Source organism: Oncorhynchus keta, chromosome 33 (assembly GCF_023373465.1).
Source record: "Oncorhynchus keta strain PuntledgeMale-10-30-2019 chromosome 33, Oket_V2, whole genome shotgun sequence".
Lineage (NCBI taxonomy): Eukaryota > Metazoa > Chordata > Actinopteri > Salmoniformes > Salmonidae > Oncorhynchus > Oncorhynchus keta.
The window spans coordinates 21,774,371-21,800,880 of NC_068453.1; the positions used below are offsets into that span (position 1 = coordinate 21,774,371).

The 26,510-nt window shown below is 42.7% G+C and overlaps 1 long non-coding RNA gene across 1 annotated transcript; it reads right to left on the minus strand.

Moving 5' to 3' along the window:
* Nucleotides 1-15,763: 15,763 nt before the first annotated feature.
* On the minus strand, nt 15,764-26,226 carry LOC118366385 (uncharacterized). Its single transcript, XR_004821939.2, has 3 exons — nt 26,099-26,226; nt 17,212-17,302; nt 15,764-16,504 (listed from the first exon to the last, which is right to left on the minus strand). It is a non-coding gene; the product is annotated as an uncharacterized LOC118366385 (long non-coding RNA).
* Nucleotides 26,227-26,510: the final 284 nt, after the last annotated feature.

Sequence of the window (26,510 nt, forward strand, 5' to 3'; positions counted from 1 at the left end):
TACATTATATACATGATTATAAACTGGGTGGTTCGAGCCCTGAATGCCGATTGGCCGCCATCGTGGTATATCAGACCGTATACCACGGCTATTACAAAACATTTATTTTCGCTGCTCTAGTAACGTTGGTAACCAGTTTATAATAGCAATAAGGCACCTCGGGGGTTTGTGGGATATGGCCAATATACCATGGCTTAGATCTGTGTCTCCGCGATGAGTTGTACCTTATTGCTTAATTATACAGCCTTACTTATTTGGAACATTGATTTAATGAAAATGTTAATTGACAGAGATTGCACTTGTAAAATATATGATTATATGAAGGGATTTAAGTGATTTTATATAAACGCTTGATAAGTGTTTATGTAACCACCGTGCTTCTGTATCAGTGTTCGCTTGAGCCTTCAACTGCTTCTATATTGGCTTTGCACAGAATTCCGCAGAGAACATTTACATTAAGTCACCCTCAAAAGTAATCAGCTGACCATGATTGCTATAGACTAGCATGCTGAAACCTTGCAAACCATTTATACCCAAAGATATTCCATACGAACTCTAATCAGTTTCTGGTGTTGAGGAGTGAAATAAATTATGATGAAGAGAGGCAGCATCTGGTCTTGCGGCTTCGCATTTTGGAAAGTTTTGATAAGACAGTTGCATAATATAGTTCTGTTTTCTCTTTGGCGTGTTTGTAGAATGAATCAAAATGCAGATTGGAAAAGTAATAAAGGGGAAGAGGAATATACTGTGTATATTGAGAGGAGAGGAAGTTTGGGGCTTATATGCTTTCCCTTCCCCTCAGCACAACCAAACCATTGTTTCTGGAGAGCACAACAGCACCCGTACAGTATGACAGCATGGTTCAACAGTACTATCATCAGTCTTGTTACATATTAAAGCTAGAATCCTTGATTGAAACAATAACAAAGTGACTCCCCGCCTCTGTTTTGATTTTCTAAAAAAAAAACAGTGGGATGGGCTTGGAGCAATGTAATAAATCTCAAATTCCTAGACGGCTATGGATACTAAGGACTGCGCATCCATGTTATCAAAACTATAGTTTTAATATCTTTTGATGTTATATGGTGTTTTTTTTACATTTACAGTGTTATAAACATTGAAGTACAACAAGTTATATTTTGGGATCTGGGATCTGATGGGGTACAACAGTTGAACTAAGCTCATGAGGCATTTATAAGTTATATTCTTCAACAATCAATGGGTATGTATCATTCATTTATAATATATTTAGCAACTATGGATTCTAGCTTTAGGAGACAGTTTAGCAATTTGTAGAAAGCACAGGAGGCTGCTGAGGGGAGGACAGCTCATAATCATGGCCGGAACGAAGCAAATGGAATGGTATTTAACACCAGGAAACCATGTGTTTGATACCTTTCCACTTATTCCACTCAAGCCATAACCACAAGCCCGTTCTCCCCAATTAAGGTGCCACCAACCTCCTGTGGTAGAAAGAGCCTTTAATGCATATCAGTTTAATGCTGCTTGCTGCATATTAGTTGCAATTCTAAACCATTAAAACCAGATGTATATAAATCTATATCCGTCTTCCTCTCCACATCGGCTTCACACCACATGTAATCCACGCTACATTTCCCCAAGCACCTGAGGAATAACCAATAATACATTTGAATCAACTTGGCGTATCAACTTAATGGCGTATCATTTTAATGTACTGTGCGATCTCGTTAACTTTATGAAATGAATAACAAGGTGATAAAGGCTTCACTCTGAAAATAGTTTGTCAGGAGCAACACTGGGAAGTTCTAAACGCCTGTTCTCTTTACGTATATAAAGCTGACTGACTGACAGGTTCATAAAAAGCAGGCCATTGTAAAACGGTGAAACCACTCAGAGACCAGAGATCATCATCAACGGTGTGGCGGGAACATGTTCTGTACTGACCATTGACCATGTCTGACTCTCTGCATCTATTAAAGGCAGTGGAAATATGGAACTGCGGGTGGACGGCTGCTTTCTGACTCCAGCTTCTGCCTCCCTCTCGAGGTCAGGCCCTGGATACCCCTGTACTGCCACTCCACATGGGAGCGTGGCTGTGTGGGTGGGGAGAAAATAAGAAGACCCCTGGACGAGACCCTGTCTACAAAGCCGCCACGGTGTAATTCAAACTGCATTCCAACCGTTGGAATTATGTAGCACACAGCAACAGTTACTCTCATTCAAAGATGTAGAGAAGTAGATTCCAATGGTTTGTTTAGATTTTAGGGGCGACAGGTAGCTTAGTGGTTAAGAGCATTAGGCCAGTAACCAAAAGGTCGCTGGTTCGAATCCCAGACCCAACTGGTTGAAAAATCTGTTGATTTGCCCTTGAGCAAGGCACTTAACCCTAATTGCTCTGAATAAGAGCATCTGCTAAATTACTGAAATGTAAATGTTAAGATTCACCCAAGTTCACTTCACTAGACGAGGGGTGCTGTGCCCCCAGAGGAGCAGTGTGTTCTGGCTGTACTAGCATACATCTACAACGTTTGGAATAAAGTCAACAACGCTATCTCATAACATATTTACAACTATTGTACAACTACATAGTAAATATACTGTACAGCTACATAGGAAATATACTGAACAACTACATAGTAAATATACTGTACAACTACATAGTAAATATACTGAACAACTACATAGTAAAGATACTGTACAGCTATAACTACATAGTAAATATACTGAACAACTACATAGTAAAGATACTGTACAGCTATAACTACATAGTAAATATACTGTACAATTACATAGTAAAAATACTGTACAACTACATAGCAAAAATACTGAACAACTACATAGTAAATATACTGCTCAACTACATAGTAAAAATACTGAACAGCGGCAACTACATAGTAAATATAATGTACAACTACATAGCAAAAATACTGAACAACTACATAGTAAATATACTGCTCAACTACATAGTAAAAATACTGAACAGCTGCAACTACATAGTAAATATAATGTACAACTACATAGCAAATATTCTGTACAGTGCATGTCCTCTGTCCAGAGTTAACCCCTATAACCTTTTATCATCCGCCCCCGCTCCCATCAAGCAGTACTTCGTCCCATCATCCATCCCTCAGCTAGCCCTGTCATGCCATTGGCTGCCCCTGGTAACCCCTAAACGGCCCTGACTGAGGGTTTGTGCTGCACGTTGTCGATGTGGCTGTTTATAGGATGTGACAACTGTATTAGGCCCAAATCAGTCAGCCTGCTTCCATTCTCTGCTGGACTATGGAGCGATGTGCGCCGCGGGCCCCAGTTTTCACGGGCGGCTCTCTCTCTCTCTCTCGCTCGCTTTCTCTCTCCTGCTCACTCTCTTTATCTTCTTTCATTCTTTCGTTCCAGCATATCTCCCCCTATTATCAACGCCGCTCCCTCACCACCTAGCAGTCCTCCCTTGGGATGTAGTCTCTCCATTCTCTCCTGGCCTCGGTGATTCAGGGAACAAAGTCACACCCATCACACAGAGCAGCCAATCACCACCTTCTATTGACCTGTAAGCATCATCAGCTTATTCATCTAGCACTGTAGAGGGTGTGCAGGGGGGAGGGGACAGAACACATAGAGGTGCAATAGAGGTTGTACTAATGTACCACACATTTGTATGTACTGTAGGCTAAACCAACAGAAACTACTCAATGTAAGGTTGATAACTACTTCAATGTACCGGTCATGGACTGAGGGAAATCGTGTTGAATAAATTAGCCAATATCCATATAAGTGAAAATATGGTTATACTTGATAATGTCTAATAGATGAAGAATTATTCAATTTATGTAGATTCCATTTACAGAATGACTCAAGTTAGATGATTTGTTCTAACACAGTAAAGAATGGAGAAATCCCTCTGTCAATATGTCACAGGATGAGTTAAACAGAGGGAGGTCTGGGAGATTAGCAGTGCCTTGTGAAAAAGCGTCTCACTCGAGTGCCAATGGAAATCATCCAATTTCTGCCTCCAAGTTTAGAGTTAGAGACAGAAGGGGAAAATTAATGGGATTAGGTTAATAAAAACTTCCGAACACTTTAGCAAAATGTTTCTGCATGTTTAGATTTCCCTCTCAAAGAGGGATCGAGGGAACATTACGATAGAACAGTCAACTTTTACAACTTTTCTCTTCATACTTAATCAAGGTTGGGCGATCAAAAAACATTGAGCATGCATTTCCCTGTTCAGGTTGTTCACCACAAAGCTACCCTATTAATATGGTTCCTTATCTTTCACAGCTTGTGAGACATAGACTTCACTTGTGATAAGTCTGGTCAGAAAATCTATGCAATCTCCAGCCACCCAATTAGACAGCAATTCATCATTGTGAGTATTGCTACACTTAGAAAAAGAGTGTTCTTTAGTTGTCCCCGTAGGATAACCCTTTTGGGTTCCAGGTAGAATCCTTTTGGGTTCTATATAAACTCAGCAAAATATTAAACGTTCTCTTACTGTCAACTGCGTTTATATTCAGCAAACTTAACATGTGTAAATATTTGTATGAACATAACAAGATTCAACAACTGAGACATAAACTGAACAAGTTCCACAGGCATGTGACTAAAAGAAATTGAATAATGTGTCCCTGAATAAAGGGGGTGTCAAAATCAAAAGTAGCAGTCAGTATCTGGTGTGGCCACCAGCTGCATTAAGTACTGCAGTGCATCACCACCTCATGGACAGCCAATTCTTGCTGTGAGATGTTAACCCACTCTTCCACCATGGCACCTGGAAGTTGCCGGACATTTCTGGGGGGAATGGCCCTAGCCCTCACCCTCCAATACAACAGTTCCCAGACATGCTCAATGGGATTGAGATCCGGACACCTCGCTGGCCATGGCAGAACTCTGACATTCCTGTCTTGCAGGATATCATGCACAGAACGAGCAGTATGGCTGGTGGCATTGTCATGCCGGAGGGTCATGTCAGGATGAGCCTGCAGGAAGGGTACCACATGAGGGAGAAGTATGTCTTCCCTTTAACGCACAGCGTTGAGATTGCCTGCAATGACAACAAGCTCAGTCTGATGATGCAGTGACACACCGCTCCAGACCACCTCCAGAGTACAGGCCTCGGTGTAATGCTCATTCCTTCGACGATAAACGCGAATCCGACCATCACCCCTGGTGAGACGAAACTGCAACTCATCAGTAAAGACCACTTTTTGGCAGTCCTGTCTGGTCCAGCGACGATGGGTTTGTGCCCATAGGCGATGCTTTTGCCGGTGATGTCTGGTGAGGACCTGCCTTACAAAAGACCTACCAGCCCTCAGTCCAGCCTCTCTCAGCCTATTGCGGACAGTCTGAGCACTGATGGAGGGATTGTGCGTTCCTGGTGTAACTCGGGCAGTTGTTGTTGCCATCCTGTACCTGTCCCGCAGGTGTGATGTTCGGATGTACCGATTCTGTGCAGGTGTTGTTACACTTGGTCTGCCTCTGCGAGGGCGATCAGCTGTCCGTCCTGTCTCCCTGTAGCGCTGTCTTGGGTGTCTCACAGTACGGACATCGCAATTTATTGCCCCGGCTACATCTGCAAGTCCTCATGCCTCCTTGCAGCATGCCTTAGGTACGGTCACGCAGATGAGCAGGGACCCTGGGCATCTTTCTTTTGTTGTTTTTCAGAATCAGTAGAAAGGCCTCTTTAATGTCCTAAGTTTTCATAACTGTGAACTTAATTGCCTACCGTCTGAAAGCTGTTAGTATCTTAAAGACTGTTCTACAGGTGCATGTTTATTAATTGGTTATGGTTCATTGAACAAGCATGGGAAACAGCGTTTAAAACCTTTACAATGAAGATCTGTGAAGTTACTTGGATTTTTTTTACAAATTATCTTTGAAAGACAAAGATGTTTATTTTTTTTTGCTGAGTTTCTGAACCTTCTGTAGAAAGGGTTCCACCTGGAACCCAAAAGGGTTCTACCCGCAACCAAAATGTGTTCCTCAAAGGGGTCTCCTATTGGGACAGTCGAAGAATCCATTAAGGTTCTAGATAGCAGCCTTTTTTCTGAGAGTGTAGGTTGACATTAGCTACCCTGTTTAGTTGCCTTGCCTGAGACTACAGAAGACAGAGGTGAGCATACACAGAGCTATGGAGTAACTGCTGTCCTCTAGCTCAGGAGGCTCACTGTCTTCTTTGATATCCAGCAAAAAAAATCACAATACTAGATCTTGAATAGTCTGTCTCTGATTCTTGCGAGAGCAAACAGCACACTCCTGTGAATTGTTGTTGATTTCCCTAGAAAACAGAGAGCGATTCACAGCCTTCTGAACTTTGCTTTTCTAGGGGCTCAGGAACACAAAGTGAAGGAGAGGGGCTAAGCAACACATTAGATCACTTCTGATTTCTAAGGAATACAGATCACCTCAGGCAGACTGTCTACACTATTCACTTTTCAATTTCTGGGTTTTTAAATTCAGGTTGTTTGTTCACTGGTTTCACATTGGGAGCACATGAATGCTCCCACATGTTTCACAGACATGTAAGATTCATCAAATGTGGTCAATATTCGCCCTTATTACCTAGCATTTTGTTTAATTGTGGGTTAACAATGTGACCCTTGTCCACCAATCAGGTGCCTTTTGAGTAGTGTGGGGGAAATAATTGTATTTCACCTGATGTTAACATTCTGTCATGAAGAGCACATGTTCAACATAACAAAAAACACTTTGTCCTATCTCTAGAGAAAAAAAGGCTACAGTAAGAGCCTATTAATAACTACTGTAGCTGGCACATCCACAAAGTCATAAAATCCGATTTAAACATAACCCTTTCCTTAACTTTAACCACACTGCTAACCCTAACTAAGCCTAACCATAACCTTAAATAAAGACAGAAAATGTATATATATACATTTTTACAATATTTCCAATTTTGATTTTGCAGCTGGTCTATCTAAGGGAAATGGATCAGTTATGTTTCCAGGACAAGACTCATGACAATAAATGTCAACCTTCCCACATGGTTCCACCTCCATCTCCTATGCGGCTTCCAGCTGCTGGGTGATTCATCTGGGAGGAACTCGACAGTAACTTCCGAGTCAGATGGAGAGGATCAAAGTGAGGTGTAGGATCACTGATCTACAAATAGTATTCTCTAACAAATCATATGTTTTGTGATATTAAGATTTTCAGAGCTACGCCTCCCCTGGCTTAGGCAATCCCCCCCGTCAAACACACGTGCACAACCAGACAATGATTGATTGGAGACAGCTTATGCCAATACTAGTGGACAACGCTGTACATACCGGTAAAAGCACAGTGTCTACAGTTGTGGCCAGAAACTCCTGGCCCTATTCATAAGGCCCTGGTCCAAACCCTGTTCCCTCCCCCCTCTAATCAACAGTTTCATGACTCCAATCTCCTTCCCAAGCCAATCTAGTAAACCGATTCAGGAACAAGAGAGAGAAGATTGCGATTGAGAGTTTGCTTTTAGTGTGGCCATGATTTGCCCACTTATGTCCTTTTGTGCTAGATGTATACCCTAGCATTTTTAAAGCTAGAATCCTTAGTTGCTCCATCCATTTTTGGACTTATAAATGAATTATATATATATAATGTGTGTGTGTGACTGTATACACTGCTCACTTTTTAGTTTCCGCTTGTTTGTTCACTGGTTTCACATTGGGAGCACATGAATGCTCCCACATGTTTCACAGACACGTGGGACTCATCCAATATGTTAAATAATCACTCTTATCACTGGTTTAGCGTTTAGTTTAATCGTATTGTCACGCCCTGACCTTAGAGAGCCTTTTTATTCTCTATTTGGTTAGGTCAGGGTGTGACTAGGGTGGGCAATCTATGTTGTATTTTCTATGTTGGCCTGGTATGGTTCCCAATCAGAGGCAGCTGTCTATCGCCTTTTTCTCACCTTAGTTATTGGGGTCTTGACTTTGTATGTCACGCCTTGGTCATTGTATTTTGTGTTTTCGTTATATATTTGGTCAGGCCAGGGTGTGACATGGGTTTATATATTGTATTTTCGTATTGGGGTTTGTAGTATTTGGGATTGCGGCTGAGTAGGGGTGTTGTATAGGCTTGGCTGCCTGAGGCGGTTCTCAATCAGAGTCAGGTGATTCTCGTTGTCTCTGATTGGGAACCGTATTTAGGTAGCCGGGGTTTCACTGTGTATTTCGTGGGTGATTGTTCCTGTCTTTGTGTAGTTTCACCAGATAGGCTGTAATTAGGTTTCACGTTCCGTTTGTGGTTTTTGTATTTGTATAGTTATTTCAAGTGTCACTTTTTTCATTAAAGTCATGAGTAACCACCACGCTACATTTCGGTCCGACTCTCTTTCTACAAACGAAGAACGACGTTACATTGTATAGTTACTGTGTAGCCGGCAGAACGTTACGTTCGTTTATATATATATATATTTTTGGTGTTCATCTAATAAAGAAAGATGTACGCTTACCACGCTGCACCTTGGTCTCCTCATTCCGACGGCGAGCGTAACACGTATGATTCCAGGGTGACCCCTCCCACTGGGCAAAGGCGTTCAACGTCTAATTTTGATTTACATTTGGTTGAGTTGTCAACTAACATGAATTTAAAGTGAAATCAACCAAAACTTTCACCCTGCCATTGGATTTAGGTTGGGTGAAAAAAAATGATATTCTCTTAAATTGATTATCAGTTTTCCACATTGATTCAACCACATCACATTTAATTTTGGGTTGAAATGACATGGAAAAAATGTTGATTCAACCAGTGGGCTGTCTTTTAAGGAAAAGGAACCGCTCTCTATGCTGACTCAGTGATGTATCAATGCATAGTTCAACTAGAGCTGAAAGCATGTCAGCAATAAGAATGGTCATCATGAGATACCGTCAGAGTGATATGAGAAATAAATTAATCAGAGGTGAGTGATAGCACTTTTTCACACACATTCCCCCCGTCCAATGGAGATAAAGGAACGCCCAGATCCACCACAGAAGTTCATTACTGAAGTCCAGATGTGAGTGTGTCTGTGCGTATGTAGTGTGTGATGTGGTCTGCAAAAGCACATTGTAGGTGGTTGTGTGTGTGTGTGTGTGTGTGTGTGTGTGTGTGTGTGTGTGTGTGTGTGTGTGTGTGTGTGTGTGTGTGTGTGTGTGTGTGTGTGTGTGTGTGTGTGTGTGTGTGTGTGTGTGTGTGTGTGTGTGTGTGTGTGTGTGTGTGTGTGCGTGTGTGTGTGCGTGCCGTAGAGGCTGGCTGAGTGAGGCTAATGGTGGGCGGGTGCCTGGGCAGCCCTCCACAGTAATGGACCATGCAGGCAGTGGTATTCACCATATAATCCTTTAGAGTTCCTCCCAGGTTAATCACCCAGCAGCTGGGAGCCGCATGGCAGAAGGAGGTAGAGCCCCGTGGATGGGCCATGCTAAATTAAATTAATGGAAGATGGCCTCATTAGCACTCGCTCTGTTGCTCCGGGAGGCAGGAGGGAATGTGCAGGCCTGGCCATTGCTGTCTTTAGGCTGCATAGGGTGTAGGTTGTATTGGCTGTAGGTTGTAAATTAAGCTGTAGGCTGTAAACTATAGGCTGTAGGCTGTGAGCCATACCAGTCCTGGCCTGCAACAGCCATCACTATGCAGCAGGGAGAGTGATTGCTTATGGAAATGTTGCTGCATCAAAGTATATAATACATTGATTTAAACTTCATCAAGGGCTGCTGTCAATCTGTTTCTCCCCTTGTACTGTAACTACACTCATAAATCACTAGGCATAGATGCAAAATGAAATGTTGTGTAGTTGTGTGTATTCATTCTGGTTAATGTTGAGTCCTGTGCTATTTTGCCCTATCCAGAGGTGCCTTACTAACATGGTCCTCCACTGCCTCCTGTGCACACTCAAATCCCCTTGAGAGTTCTCAATTCATCACCTGTCCTGTGTCTCATAAGGCCCTGGTCCAAAACCTATTACCTCCCCCATCCTCCCACCTAGTTGCATGTTTCAATCTCCTTCCCAAGCCAATCTAGGAAACCAAATCAGAAACAAGAGAGAAGATTGCGTCTACTTTCAGCTTTCTCCTTTAGAGTGGCCATGATTTGCCCGCTTATGTCCTTGTGTGCTAGATGTATAGCCTAGTATTTTTAACCACTTGTTCATTTCATCAGTTGCATAGGATGATGATAAGATTGATGGTGTGTGTGTGTGATTGGGGAATAACTGATTACATGTGATCAGTTACATTTCATCCGATTTTTTTTACGTAACTCAGGGTTTCCCAAACTCGGTCCAACTCGGTCCAACAACAGTTGTTTATTTGAATCAGCTGTGTAGTGCTAGGGCAAAAATGAAATGTGCAAGGGGGACCCAGGACTGAGTTTCGGAAATCCGGAGTTACGTTACCAGCAAAAATATTGTAATCAGATTACAGATACTTTAGAAAAACAAGATAATTACTTCTTGGATTAATTTCAATATAGAAATTATGTTTGCTAGAAGAAGAAAAAAAACATGACACCTTTCTGTTTTATGAATACAATTCAATTAAACATTGAATAAAAGGCGCAATTTTAAATTTGTTCCACCTGAGCGAGTCTGACCACAAGTCAGTGACTACTATGATGACACACCAAAAGCGTTTGATGGATCCTTTTTGTCTTCTTCTAATGCCTCTTAAGGGGAAAGTACTCCAAAAGTAACAAAGTAATCAGATTACGTTACTGAGTTTGGTTAATCTAACAGTTACTTTACTGATTACAATTTTGGAAAGATAACTATTAACTGTAACGGATTTAGAGAGTGACATACCAAACCATGTGTGAGTGCAAGTGGGCGTGTCTGTATATGTGGTGTGTGTTTATATAGAAGGTGTCAGTGTTTGTTCCGGGCCTAATGGTGCAATTGATTAGCATAATTGTAATGACTTGTGTGGAATGCAGTCAGACTCATGCCCCAGGTGAGTATCAGATGAGGTTGGTATTCCTCCCGTCCTCCTCGCTCCTCGTGGTGAATAACTGAAATTGCCCCGCGTCAACACCTTAGAGACTTCAGCACCAGCTTTACAGCCCTGAGAGACAAGGGGTGGAAAAATAATGCAGAAAATTAGAGCCGTTTTATTCTTGCTGACCAAACAGTTCCTTACTTTGATGCATTACGCTTGGGTCAGCTTTGGAATCTGTGTAGTGTAGCACTTCACCTGAAAAAACCCTTTGTGCACATTGTTGCTCCTCTGTCAGCATTGATGATTAGTTCCAGGTGAAAACATTTACCAGGGTTGGACACATGCAGTGTTTTTGAGTGTTTCTTGTCATGTAACAATCCCATTCCATTCCTGGTGGACGCCAGATATACTGTATATAATGATGAAATGGTCTAGTCTCCACCCTAACAATGGGAGTCGTCTCAAAGGCGGGAAGGCAGGTGTTCTGCTTATCGCTGTGTTTGTGGACAGATTTCAACGGGAGGGGACAGTCCCACTTCATCCCTTCCTGTCTCTAGCCCAGCACTCACACACCATATTCAAATAATCATCATTTCCACAAATCAAGGCTTGGGAGAAATAACTGCTTGAGAAACGATATTCTATACTAAGGAGAGGCCTAACTTTCCCATTATGTACACCCATATTCTCACACCACGCCCTGAGCTGTCTAATGAGCCAAGCAGTCCTAACCAGCTTGTTTCATTTGCTGCTTTCCCCTCTTGATTAGGCACATATGAGAGAGAATGATTCACGTCTTTTTCAATTGAAATGTGTTGATTACAAAAATCGCTCGCTGTGCAAAGGAGATTATGACGATGAATCATACTTGGGCTGCCAAACCACCACTGTTCTGAGAATCAGACGTCCCTTTATAGGGAGAAAATCTGTTCAGCAGATTCATCAGAGCTCAAAGTTAAAGTCAGATGAAGCCAGACCTTCTACCCAGAATGCAAAGAAGGATACTTTTGACGTAAATCTAGGCAAGAAGATCACTGGGCAAAACTTCTTCATCATCCAGCGAGTTAGAGCCCGGAATAAATACCCATGTTTTTCTGGTCACAATCTGAATGGAAATTCATTCCTTAGGCAGCAGGATTTCAGTGACAGATATTTGCTGTTCTGAGTTCTGTACTTTCTTGGAGACAATCCTGTCCTATCACGGATGTTGTGTTCCTATCCCACAGTAGATGAAAACACAACCTACTTGCATAACAGGTGGTAAACACAGAACATTCTAGCATTTCCTTTACTCTCTCCTGCCCCTTGTCAACAAGGGAAATAGGGGTAGGGTGCATACATCTTCTCAGCCTTAATCAATGCTCACGTGTTGACATGATGAGAAAGTGAGGGAAAGATAGTGTGTGCCTAGTCTCTGTTTTGACTTGTGCCTCTCTGCTCTGCAGACAGCGTGGGGGGCTTTAGCAGCTCAAGCTGTGAAGCTGCAGCTCACTGTGGATCCATGGCACCTCCGCCAGTAGTCTGTCATCACTAGTGTTGCTTGGCAGTCTAAATCTGGCCAGGAAACAAGCAGCAGCGTCTCTCCTGCTGCCTACACATCCTGCTCTGTGGGGATATAACACTCCGCTCCATAGCAATCAATATTGGATGCACCTTCAGGGACCAGCTGAGAAAATGGCCTCAGGCTGGACTGGTCCCATCCCACCCATTTTCTATATTTAAAACTAGCCTGGCGTATAATGAAATACATTACCTGCCATGAGCGCTCATAACTCTACCAAGGAACAGACAGAGGAGTTATGGGGAGCGGGACGAAGAATGATCCAACTACACAAATAATGTTTTTACTCTCAAGAACATTTATCACTGTGGCTCCAGCAGATAAATCATAACTGCGCGCTGGTGGGGGATAAAATTTCCTTGAAATCGCTTGATAATGCGGGATAAAAAGCCCATCATGAAATAAGTAAATCTGGCTCTTGCATCTGGGATGATACAGTGTTTGTGTGTGTTGTGTGTTTTGTGTGTGTGTGTGTGAGGAAGAGAGTGAGAGCCAGAAGAAATGTGTGAGATGGAAACAGCCCAGAATTCCCCCGAGGGAGGCATAGGGCCTCGGCTCTCCCCATCTGATAGGAAAATAGACATGGCAGCTATCAACACATGATCCTCCAGCACCACGCTGCACCTCCTCCTCCTCATCTCCCCTCATCGCCCCTCATCTCCAACATCTGCACCCATCACAGTCTGGTCTCTACAGGCTGCCAGAGAAGGCATACTGTACCCATCACCAAGAAAAGCTGGAAAGAAAACAAACCCTGAAGTTCCCATTGGGGAGAGTAGAGAACAACTCGGGATAAGAATGTTATAAGTAATTTGTGTTCGTATAAATTGTGCACAGATAAAACAACTATTGTGGCTTCGGATACAGTGAGATTGAAGCAATCCTGTACTGCAGTTTCTAAAGTGAAGGAGAAAAAAAAATCATATTTTATTTGTCACATACATTGAATACAACCTTACAGTGAAGTACTTACAAGCCCTTAACCAACAATGCAGTTTTAAGAAAATCCGTAAAAACAGTAAAGAGATAAGAATAACAATGAATTAAAGAGCAGCAGTAAATAACAATAACGGGGCTATAATACAGGGGGTACCGGTACAGAGTCAATGTGTCAATGTGCGGGGGGCACCGCTGTCGAGGTAATTGAGGTAATATGTACATGTAGGTAGAGTTATTAAAGTGGCTATGAATAGATAATAACAGATAGTAGCAGCAGTGTGGTGGGGGTGCAATGCAAATAGTCTGGGTAGCCATTTGATTAGCTGTTCAGGAGTCTTATGGCTTGGGGGTAGAAGCTGTTTAGGAGCCTCTTGGACCCAGACTTGGCACTCTGGTACTAGGGTGGCTGGAGTCTGACGATTTTTTGAGGCACTTCAAGGTGTGCACATGCAACCGTTAATAACACAACGACAGTGGGTCGTTCTGTGGTGTGGCTGCAGGTATCCTTTGAAACAAGCAAAGCAGGGGAAATTATTGTAATCCAAAGTGAAAGATAGGAAGATACAAAGAAGTGGAATAATTGCTGTGCTAAAAGCCCTTACCTGGCTCCAAATGGAGGCTGGCTTCAAACAAGGGGAAATGACAGTAATTAGGTGAAGGTGATGTGTTTCTGCTGGGGACATTTCAGCCATGTAAATAGAACTAATGCATCACAGTCAAATGGGTAGGAGCTTTGACACACTCATAGACCAGTAATAACCTGGCCTTTGTCCTCTCTGATCAATACGTGGTGATTACATTCAACAGCACTGGGGGCCTCCTAAATGGCAGATCCTTCCTTATACCCCATTTAGTGCAGAGCCCCATTCTGTCTAGGGTGCCATTTGGGACAAAGCCTTAAAAATAAGCTCTTAATAGGTACAAAGCTAAATCAAATGTTGGATGTCAATCTTTTTTAGATGCACTTGGAGGGAAGAATAATCTTTAAGCCATAGGTTATGACAGGCAGTTAAAAGAGAGATCGAGACAGAGAGAGAAGAGGTTTCTATCTTCCAAGGCTATTAGTATCTCAATCAGAGAAATAACTCCCATGTCCCTTCGCGGGGATTTGAAACCCCTCCCTAGCTCTACGTCACTTATCCCGTTCTCCTCCACACACAACATCCTTGGCTGAGTTATGATGATACTGCAGTAATGAGCAGACACTCCAACATGTTGAGCTTACATCACTCCCTGGCAGGGTTGGGGACAGTGGGGGGGGGGGTGTTAGATATTCCACAACGTGGTACACTCCTGCCAACCTTGGGATAGTAATGAGGCAGCGCCAGCGTGGCAGACCCACCACCGTAACACCCCCGTCTTGCTGCCTAATGAATGAATGAGCCGCGCCTAGAGTGTTGAAAAACAGTCCGGTTCCGCACCAGCCCCTGAAGGGGAATTCCTTCCTTCCCCAGCCAACATCCCACATCCCAACCCCTCCTCCACCTGATCCTCCTCCTCCCGCCCCTGAAGGGGAATTCCTTCCTTCCCCAGCCAACATCCCACATCCCAACCCCTCCTCCACCTGATCCTCCTCCTCCTGCCCCTGAAGGGGAATTCCTTCCTTCCCCAGCCAACATCCCACATCCAAACCCCTCCTCCACCTGACACTCCTCCTCCCGCCCCTGAAGGAGAATTCCTTCCTTCCCCAGCCAACATACCACATCCCAACCCCTCTTCCACCTGACCCTCCTCCTCCCGCCCCTGAAGGGGAATTCCTTCCTTCCCCAGCCAACATCCCACATCCAAACCCCTCCTCCACCTGACCCTCCTCCTCCCGCCCCTGAAGGAGAATTCCTTCCATCCCCAGCCAACATACCACATCCCAACCCCTCTTCCACCTGACCCTCCTCCTCCCGCCCCTGAAGGGGAATTCCTTCCTTCCCCAGCCAACATCCCACATCCCAACCCCTCCTCCACCTGACCCTCCTCCTCCCGCCCCTGAAGGGGAATTCCTTCCTTCCCCAGCCAACATCCCACATCCCAACCCCTCCTCCACCTGACCCTCCTCCTCCCGCCCCTGAAGGGGAATTCCTTCCTTCCCCAGCCAACATCCCACATCCAAACCCCTCTTCCACCTGACCCTCCTCCTCCCGCCCCTGAAGGGGAATTACTTCCTTCCCCAGCCAACATCCCACATCCCAACCCCTCCTCCACCTGATCCTCCTCCTCCCGCCCCTGAAGGGGAATTACTTCCTTCCCCAGCCAACATCCCACATCCCAACCCCTCTTCCACCTGACCCTCCTCCTCCCGCCCCTGAAGGGGAATTACTTCCTTCCCCAGCCAACATCCCACATCCCAACCCCTCCTCCACCTGATCCTCCTCCTCCCGCCCCTGATTCCTGCGGGGGTGATTGATTAAACCCAGAATGGTGAACACCCTCCCCCCTCCACCTTGTATTAATTTGGTTTGTGCCCCATACAATGCAGTGATACACCATCAGCAATGACCTCATCTTATTTTATTTTTTAAATCATCAGATCAATACTACAGTAGAATGTGATCTGAGGTCATTCAGGTCAATGATTACCATCAACCTGAGACAGTAATGTTTAGGAATCATCATAAATAAAATGTTGGTAAATAAATGGCATTTGTGATTTGTCACAAGGGAGTTGGGGTTTAACATAATTCTGCTGAATAGCATGAAACATACATTTGGGTTTAGACAACTGAAGAAGAAGTGTTTAGTGTTTACTATGCCCCTGAAAGACACACTGTCACACCAAATGCAGAATGTGAGCCGCAGGCGCTCACAGATTTGGATCACAGGGTTGCAGCTCTGCTCCCCCTCCCCCTCCCCTCTGGCCTGCGGTATGTCACTGTCCAGGTGCAGAGCGAAGCAAAAACATGTCTGGAACAGACTGTCAGCCACAGGCGCCCAGGGGACAACGAACCAGATCGCAGAAAAGAACAAGAGTTAGACCCTGAAAACTAGTTTCACCGTTGATATGAACCTTGTCCTCTGCTGCTCAGGCAGAAACACATCTGTCACTTTCTTTGTCTCCCAGGGATTGAACCAGGGTGCCACCTCTCTCATCACTCTCTGGGCACTGTTTCATGTGTGGTGAGGTCTGTTGATTATCAGGAGAGACAACTAGGTCAGGATATAAAACAACAATGCCAACACGCTAGGCATCATACTCAGCACAATAACATCACTAGAATAAATAGGTTTGAAAAAGCAGATACAAACAGATTAAATTCATACGGACAGACATGTATTTTTTCTCTTCATGCAATACAAATTAAAATCTTTGTTATTATCCTGCAAATCCCATCCCAACTTTAATTCTTATAATCTGCAAAAGTGCGGCAGGGTAGCCTAGTGGTTAGAGCGTTGGACTAGTAAACGAAAGGTTGCAAATTCAAATCCCCGAGCTGACAAGGTACAAATCTGTCGTTCTGCCCCTGAACAGGAAGTTAACCCACTGTTCCTAGGCCGTCGTTGAAAATAAGAATTTATTTTTAACTGACTTGCCAAGTTAAATAAAGGTAAAAAAATATATATATATATACAAATTTAAAAAAGTTCCTCGGGTCATTTCATCATGCATACAAATAATAATAATCCTTGACTGCTGAACTGCAATCTTCAAAGCATTGTCATCCTCTGTTTTGTTCATCAGTGATATCCCCACAAGGTTTCCTTCATGTAAAAGGGATCTGACTGTCTCTCTCCTCCAGTTACGTTGATTTACATACCGTTATATTCCAGAGGACAGTGCAGTGTGTACGTTCTATACTCTATGACTGCATGTGTCTGTCTGTGTCGGTTTACCGGTTTGTGGATCTGTTGGGGTCTCGAGCGCCTCTCTCCAGGAAGCCCTGAGGCCCCGAGGCCCTGCTGCAGAGGACACGAGTCTTCAGACCTGAACAACGGCAAGTTCCCTGTAAATGTCAAACCACAGTCCCAAGGAATTGCAACCTCACAACACACTTGATCAATAGTTCTGTTGATCACAATTGTACATGCTTACTGCATGATTACACAGTCCAGACTTAGCACACAATGACTGGCTTTTCTCTGAGGGGTAGACATGTGGATATAGGGAATATAAATTAACTCACATCACACACTACTGGTTTGGCATCATTAGTAGAATGGCTAGGCCAACCTCCACCATGAAGGGAAGGACAGTACACTTCATAACTGGCTACTGTAGCAATCTCTGTTTGTATACAATCACAATACCATAGAAATGATAAAGACAGGGCTTAGCCTGTAAAACCCAAAGAGCATTCAGAGATCTCCTGAACTCCTATGTGTACTGACAGTGTTACTAGCTCTCCCTGTGAGGGTTAGGTTATATTGAGCAGGTAGGGCTGGGAAGGAGGAGGCTGCTCTGCATATTGAGGTTGGAGGGTGAGTGCAGGTCACCAAGGAGACAGATAAGACCCTACCTTGCATATTAAGACATGTTTCACCTGAATGAGAGTGAACTGCTGCAATGTAAAAAAAATAATACTTACAGGCAGATACTGTAGAAAAAAATAAAAAGTACAGTATGTTTCCATATATTCCAAAGAAACTTTGTTTTAACAGTACATTACTGTAAAGCTTACAACATTTTTTTACATTATGGGATGTGGTACATGATTGTGTAGTTTAAAGGGTCTTTCTCCGTCTAAGAATAAATGCATACAGTTGAAGTTGGAAGTTCACATACACCTTAGCCAAATACATTTAAACTCCGTTTTTCATATTCCTGACATTTAATCCTAATAAAAATTATCTGTCTTAGGTCAGTTGTGTCAGAAAAATAGTAGCGAGAATGATTTATTTCAGTGTATTTCGTTCATCACATTCCCAGTGGGTCAGAACTTTATATACACTCAATTAGTATTTGGTAGCATTGCCTTTAAATTGTTTAACTTGGGTCAAATGTTTCGGGTATCCTTCCACAAGCTTCCCACCATAAGTTGGGTGAATTTTGGCCCATTCCTCCTGACAGAGCTGGTATAATTGAGTCAGATTTGTAGACCTCCTTGCTCGCACATGCTTTTTCAGATCTGCCCACAAATGTTCTATTTCATTGAAGTCAGAGCTTTGGGACGGCCACTCCAATACCTTGACTTTGACGTCCTTAAGCCATTTTGCCACAACTTTGGAAGTTTGCTTGGGGTCATTGGAAGACCCATTTGCGACCAAGCTTTAACTTCCTGATTGATGTCTTGAGATGTTGCTTCAATATATCCACATCATTTCCTACCTCATGATGCCATCTATTTTGTGAAGTGCACCAGTTCCTTCTGCAGCAAAGCACCCCCACAACATGATGCTTCCACCCCCATGCTTCACTGATGGAATGGTGTTCTTCGGCTTGCAAGGCTCCCTCTTTTTCCTCCAAACATAACTTTTCACACTAAAGTACATTTATCTCTAGATGACTGAGCAGCATGACAGCTGCATGGTCCCATGGTGTTTATACTTGCGTACTATTGTATATACAGATGAACATGGTACCTTCAGGCTTTTGGAAATTGCTCACAAGGATGAACAAGGGTCTTGGCTAATTTCTTTTGATTTTCCCATGATGTCAAGGAGAGGCACTTAGTTTAAAAGTAGGCTTGAAATACATCCACAGGTACACCTCCAATTGACTCAAATGATGTCAATTAGCTAATCAGAAGCTTCTAAAGCCATGAAATAATTTTCTGGAATTTTCCAAGCTTTATGAAGACACAGTCAAGCTAGTGTATGTAAACCTCTGACCCACTGGAATAGTGATACAGTGAATTATAAGTGAAATAATCTGTCTAAACAATTGTTGAAAAATTACTTGTGTTATGCACAAAGTAGATGTCCTAACCGACTTGCGAAAACTATAGTTTGTTAACAAGAAATTTGTGGAGTGGTTTAAAAACGTGTTTGAATGATTCCAACCTAAGTGTATGTAAACTTCCGACTCAATGTACTTGGGTCTATCAGCTGTAGATGGGCCACAGTGGTATCCATGTTGTATTTATGTGTAATCTGTGTGTTGTTTTCAAGGTGAGGGCGTCCTATATGTCTGTGACCACAATTGTATTAGGTTGGGGAAAATGGGACTTGTACTTTACATTATGCTTATGCCTTGGTGATGACAGCGATGATGATGATGATGATGATAATGATGCTGATGACGACGAGCATGATAATGATGATGATAAAGACGACAACGATCACTAAATAAAGGACAACAACACTGACAATGATTTTGCTGAAGAATGATTATGGTTAGGATTTCCTTAAACATAATCGCTCTGATTTGGTCTCAAATGACTTTATATTATATTGCGTTTCATAAATAACACATTTCTACCAGTAAGGCTGAGTCAACATTTCATCAGGCAAACTCCACTCACCCCAGAAATAATGTCTTCTGACCCTGTTAAAGCTGTGCATAAAATGTGCATATGAGGAAGGGTGATGAGGACCCACAGATCCTTACTATAAGGAGATCTCATACTGGTTCTGCTTGAATGTATAGTATGCCGGTTGCACCAACATATCTTGAAAGTTAAGATTGAGTTGAAAGTTAAGATTGAGTTGAAAGTTAAAGTTAGAGATTCTGATGCAACTCTGTGAGCGAATGGTCACTACTTATTATTGAGCAATAGGTAGATAGAAACATGGCGTACACTGCGTAATCAGAATATTGGATTTTAAGCTGATTTAATGTTAGTAAAATTTAATGTCTCAGCAAGAATGGGATTTTGAGAAGGCTAATAGTGTATTTGAGGGATCTGTATTGGTCATCAACATTACAGTAGCTGTGACCAGTGTTGGGGTTGCTCCTCAAAAAAGTAATATATTACCAATTAATTGTTACTTCATTCAAAAGTAGCAAATTACTTGTCACTCCCTGGGAAAAATAATTAGTTACACTACTGGGTATAGAACATGCAGCTACGCGTTACAGTATGTAGGCCTATACAAGTAGCCTAATTACCAGCTACAAGTTTGTTCAGCTCTCCCAGCCTGTCCTCCTGAAAGATTAAATCAAGCCTTGGTTGTTTGGTTGAGGTAGGCCTACAGCAGCAGTGGTCAGGCCTCCGGGGTCTTTCACTATGAGTTTTGTCTTGGCGTGTTGCTTTGCAGGTTCTTCAAGAGATTGGAAGTTGTGTTTCTAGCAGTGGAGAGATGTTTCTTTCCTGGACACAGTTTACATTCTACAGTTCTATTATTGTAATGTTGTCCTTCTACCAAATCAAAGTAATGGAAGTACTTCTGAGAAACTCAATGTTTTAGACACTGAGACACATTTTTCACTAAAACTGTTCGTAGTAATAGCGTGTATGTAAACAGGAACTTGGTGAAAGGACTAAGGACAAAAACAATTAGAATCTGGGGCAGGGGGATGTTTAATATTGCGTCAACAGAGGGAATAATAACCATCACAAATATTTATTTGGATCTATAACTGTAATAGGAAGGAAATTATAATAAAAGTAAAGAAGTAAAGGAGACCTATCTAATCCGTTACTGTAATATTATTACTCAAATTAGAACACTACTCCATTATATTACTCGTTACCGCCAAAAGTAATATTATTACTGTAACTCCCCAACACTGGCTGTGACACATCAACAGTGAAATTAAGATTTCAATTCATATTTAATTTTCTTCCCTCAACAGACATTAGCCCATCAATGTTTTAAGAGGCTCGAAACTTTTTAAGGAGACCCAGGCGTTTTCAGTAATATGTCTACTGATCTACTTAAAGCCTCTGTCAGGAACCAACCGTTAACATTTTCTGGGGGTGGGTGATAACGTTCGATTAACTGGCAGAGATCATTATCTATGCACATCTAAAATGGAAATGTACGCAATCATCTGCGATTGAGCTGAGCGAAATCAATATTGATGGCTGCAATCTCCTCCTTACGAGTGGAAAAGAGCCCTATATTTTAGACAAGAGGAAAAGCTGGAGAGAAAAAGAGTGAACTGTGCCACTGAAGAGAATATAACACTCAAATGCTTACACTGCAAGAACTCCTCTGTGTCGGGTACAGGACACCTGCAATGAATGCAATGGACTCTATTTTCCTCATCATTTCCTGTTAGAATGTTTGCATTGTGTTTGTTGTATTTATTTGACAGTTCAAATTCTCTGTGTACATTACACAACACAGGAAGGCCATAAGGGAGGGGTAAGCTGGTGTCTGGACTACCCTGCCTGTGGGTGGGTGGCTGGCAGGATGGGTGGGAGTACCGGCTGTCGGCGTCCTCTACATTTATCGGTGCTCCGACAGCACCTCACTGTGCCACAAACACACTGCAATAAAACCCCAAATTGCTTTGGATAAAAGAAATGGCTTTGTCACTGGAGGGATAAGCAAAGGGGACATGAATAAAATAGCAACAAACAAAGGGAGAGTTAGGGGGGAGTTGAGACGAGCTACAGACTTCAGCAGCTGGCCGCGTCGCCGGGGTAATAATGGATGAGGGTCATCTGCACTCCTCCGATGAGTGAAAGGGCACTCTCTCCGTCTACAGAGGCAGAGGAAATTCATTGAAGAAAAAAGAAATAAACCAAGAGGCCAGAATTACTTTCTGAATCAACCAATTCATTTCATGGCTGGTGTGGCAGCTGTGGTACTGCTGAAATATCTAGCAGAGAAATAGGGAGACATTCCAATATCATGGTTCTGCCACTTGAATTACATTGTGTTCCTCCACAGTCAGTCAGAAATAATTTGTTAACCGTTGAGTCTTCGTAAATCTTGCTTGAACTTGGTTTCATAAAAAAAAAGGAAAAACTATTTTCTCCACATCTTTAAATACAGAGGAGTTTTTAAAATTAATTTCCTCATAGAGAGAGGAGCAACCTATGACCTCAGGTCCTGCTTCCCCAGGAGCACAAAATGGCTGCCTTTTTCCAATCACAATACCTGCAGAGGCACAACCATTTTTCACAGCCACTGCAGGCAGAGGCCCACTGATTAAGACCAGGCAAGTGGCAGCTAGCCCACACAATGCTCTACCCCAAGGATAAACTAAGTAGAGGTGATGGTTCTCCTCAGAAAGGGAAGTAGAAAAAGAGTCTTTGGGATAATATGAGGTCATTTAACCTCCGCAATCATTCCTGTCTGCCATTGGTCCTGTAATCTCAGCTCAGTATTTGGCTCAGCAGAGAGTAGTAGAGACATCTCTGCTTCTCCCTGCATATATTAAGTGCAAAGACACTAGTAAAAAATAAATATAATCTATACTGTAATGTGCATGTTCATTCTTCTGTCTATTCCACTTGAAAAAAAAAACACAGCTGTCAATCCTTCTGTGGCTCAGTTGGTAGAGCATGGCGCTTGTAACGCCAGGGTAGTGGGTTCGATTCCCGGGACCACCCATACGTAGAATGTATGCACACATGACTGTAAGTCGCTTTGGATAAAAGCGTCAGCTAAATGGCATATATTAATCAAATCAATTAAATTAGCTATAACAACAGTATATCTATCGAGCCCTCTGACGCTAAATAAATATGGACCAAGGACGAGTTGAAATCAACATTTTTTTAAATTTAGCTGATTCCACCAAACTCAATGTCCTCTCTCTTTCTCTCTTTCTCTCTCTCTCTCATTCCCTATTGTTTCTCTCTTCTCTCCATTATAAAAGACATATCGCTCTCGCTTTCTCTCTCTTCATCTCTCTCTTCTCTCCAGACTCACTGGTGCATGTCCTACACAGTCTTCTCTCCCCACATGTAGGAAATTCAGAAGAAGAAATTAATCAAAAGAGCAACCGACCCTCCCTCCTCCATGGTCGGAGGAAACAAGATGAAAACAATCTAGTGTCTCCTCTCTGTTGCCGTCATAAATCAGGCGGAAGACACGCAGGCCTCTGCATCGTAATTAAAACACTCATCCTATATTCCCACAGCCACACGCACACACACACTCTTACGCACACACACAACAAGCCTCTTAGTTTTGACTCCGAAGCTAACCCATTCCGAATTAAAGAATACGAAAATAGTGCCAATAGTGCACAATAAACAACTGAAAAGATGTTGCTGCCCTTGTTGTCATTGATTAATTGCGGCACGCCGCCTTATCATTTAGTTCAGCATGATTAATGACAAATTAAATAAATAAACTCCTCTGCATTTTGCCTGGGACTCATTTATTTTCAGGGGGTTTCAAACAGGCTTGAAATACGAGATCATCAGCGACTTGCAAAATGGCACGAAATAAAAGGCCATTGTTCTCAACTTAACTGGAGCACACGTGGTTTTCAGGAGGAAGTGAAAAGGCTCTGTGGAAATTAGCGAGACACACTCAAGGTGGGTGGAGTGTACGTCTCAACAATAGCTATCTAATGACTGTGAACCTGGCATCCCAGGAGGATAGAACAGAGTTCAATGTAACCTGAGACCCGTCCTGTACCGTAGCTAAGAGAACCTGGGCTGCTTATGTCATGGAAATATTGAATCAAATACTTCTCAGATAGCGGAGCTTGTGTATTCAAATAGACGTTATTACAAACTTCAGCAAAGCTGAGCAATTCCATGGGAGAACCGACTCTCCATTCTTAGTACTTGACTTTTATACAGTCTTACCCTTACATAACATCGTCACTCCACTTTATGAATCTTGTTGTCTGGCTTAGTTTTCATTCTCTTATTGGCTCAGACATTGGGGCAAAGATTCAATTGGTGTCGTGACATGCACACTCCTCCTGGTGCCTATAACTGATTAGCTAATGTTCCTGTCCAAAGGTCTTCACAAGTTCAGGCCGATGTTGTAAATGTTCTCACACATGTGACCAGTAGCCTTCACAAGATCAGATATGTCCCAGACCAGTCAGGTCTTGTTGATCTACTTGCCTCATCCACACGGATTCTGCTTACGTTCTGTTCTAGGACTTGCCTAAATTTTGACTCGATGTTGATCCAGCTTTGTACACTCACATGGGCTCAGCCTTCATTCTGCTTACGCATGTCTAATATTTAAACTTATATCGATTCTTCTTTCTACTTCAAAGAGAACAGTATACGTACTGAAAATCACCAGATGACTGGAAATTCTCTTACAACTTACTCCCTGTGTGAAATATGGGGATGTTAGCGGTCAGTTTCACAGGAAGTAATGTGACCCAAGCTGAACTCAGTGGCTTATTTATTTATCCTTTATTTAACTAGGCAAGTTGGTTATAAGTACACCAAAGTTCCATCGCTACCACACGCATGTTCTAAACGCTAAGCCTTTGGCCATTCTCAGGCAACAATGACTGGAGCCACGGCCACAGTACAGGAAAGAGGCAGACCACAGCAGAAAATCTGAGATTCAACGCTGCTCCACCTCAGATGTTTGTTACTCCTAACGCCACCAATTAACAATATTGACGGCTAATGAGCAGATGAAGTATGAGATTTACAACCCACACTAACGACTTCGCCTAGAAAGCCTGTTCATTATCTCTCTAACAGCCACAATGGCAAAGGATTCAACTTGTTGCTTCGACACTTGGACGATGGGAACCAAACAAGGGATGAGAGAAACAGAGGGTGAACAGTCAAATTGAGCACAAAGACACTGGAAAAAAATTGGCTGTTTCTATTCTCCTTCTCGCTGCTATTCTCGCTGCTGGGAAACGGTCTGATTGATCTCCACACAAAATAAGAGGAGAAGTCTGCCCTCCCCCTTTCCTCCTCTCCCAACATCACACCATCTCTCCCTCTCAATTATCAAGGTGATGCCCCAGATGTACAGGCAATTATGCATTCAATTTCCTTTTAAATTAGGTGGCGTGTAAACAATGCACCAGGAGGTTGAAGGCACGGCCCCTCCATTTCTCAATTGAGACTCATTGATTGCCCTCCCCAAATCTGGTTGCTTCCATTATGGGCTGCATTATGTGCTGCCTGAATGCCAAAAGGATTAGGATGAGGGCATTCAAAGTCTTAGCACGTAAAATCTGGCGGTTTTAATGAATTTGGGGAGCACTTTACATTAAGTTGCCCCTATGACTATATATCTACACAGTAATAACTGTTACTATGTCATTATGTGGTAATAAGGGTGTAGAGCTGATAGCTATCAGTTATTACACAATTTTACTGTGAACACCGAGTCTGTACCCACTTTAAGTTAGTTTTAAGAGTAGTCAATTAGACTGCTGTGGCTATTTGATCATAATGTAGGACTACCAGAGTGGCCCACCATCAACAAGTATGGAGAAAATGCTTCCCATAACATTTTAACATGGAAATAGCTGTTCTGTCATTCAGCCTAGAGTAGCAGCCAATGTGTGGTGTTCAATGTAGGCCTACATTCCATGTGACTTTTGATAAAAACATGCAGGGCTTGACATTAAACGTTTTATCCACTTGACCTTCAGACAAGGAGGTGACTGAACATTTTGTTGTGTTGTTTGATGCAAGAAACCACTTCAACAAAATAAAATGCACAATTATTCCCATACCATTATTACAGAGAATCTGACAAATGATGCTACCCTCTGCCTATTGGCTACTTAGATTATTCAAGCCGGTCTCAAAATACAACACTGCCCCTTTAAGACAAAAAAAGTTATTTACCTGACACATTTTTCAAAAGTGTCTAGAAATGTACACATTTTGTGTTCTTGTAGGAAGCAATCACCCCTATTGTTGACTACACATGATCTATCACTGGGCTAATAACTCACTCACTAGCAATGAATACGAACAAATGTACTTACGTGCACAGGTGGCTAAATGCAGCTCTCGCTTTGATCTCAAAACAAGCGCATCTACTTCAAAGTAGATGCGAAAAAAAAGTGAATGGCACAGATCCATATATGGCAATGGTCTATTTGCATATAGGCCTACTGCAGCTCTGATTGGTTTTGGTGCAGTGGTCTGTGTAGAGTACAGGCCTGAGTCATTCCTGTCAACACAATAGAATCCTATTCCGATGCATTCTGCCTACAACATAATATATTGTATAGTTAGTATGCAAAACTAACTCTTGCATCGTTTGTTTTGTTTCGTTATGTCGAGTGAAGTCGAGTGAAGTCGAGTGAAGTTCAAGCTCGTGCTTCTCTGTGCAAGCTGCTATTTCACGATCAACCCTGAATTTGACTTCAACAGTGAATGGAAACATGTAGTCAA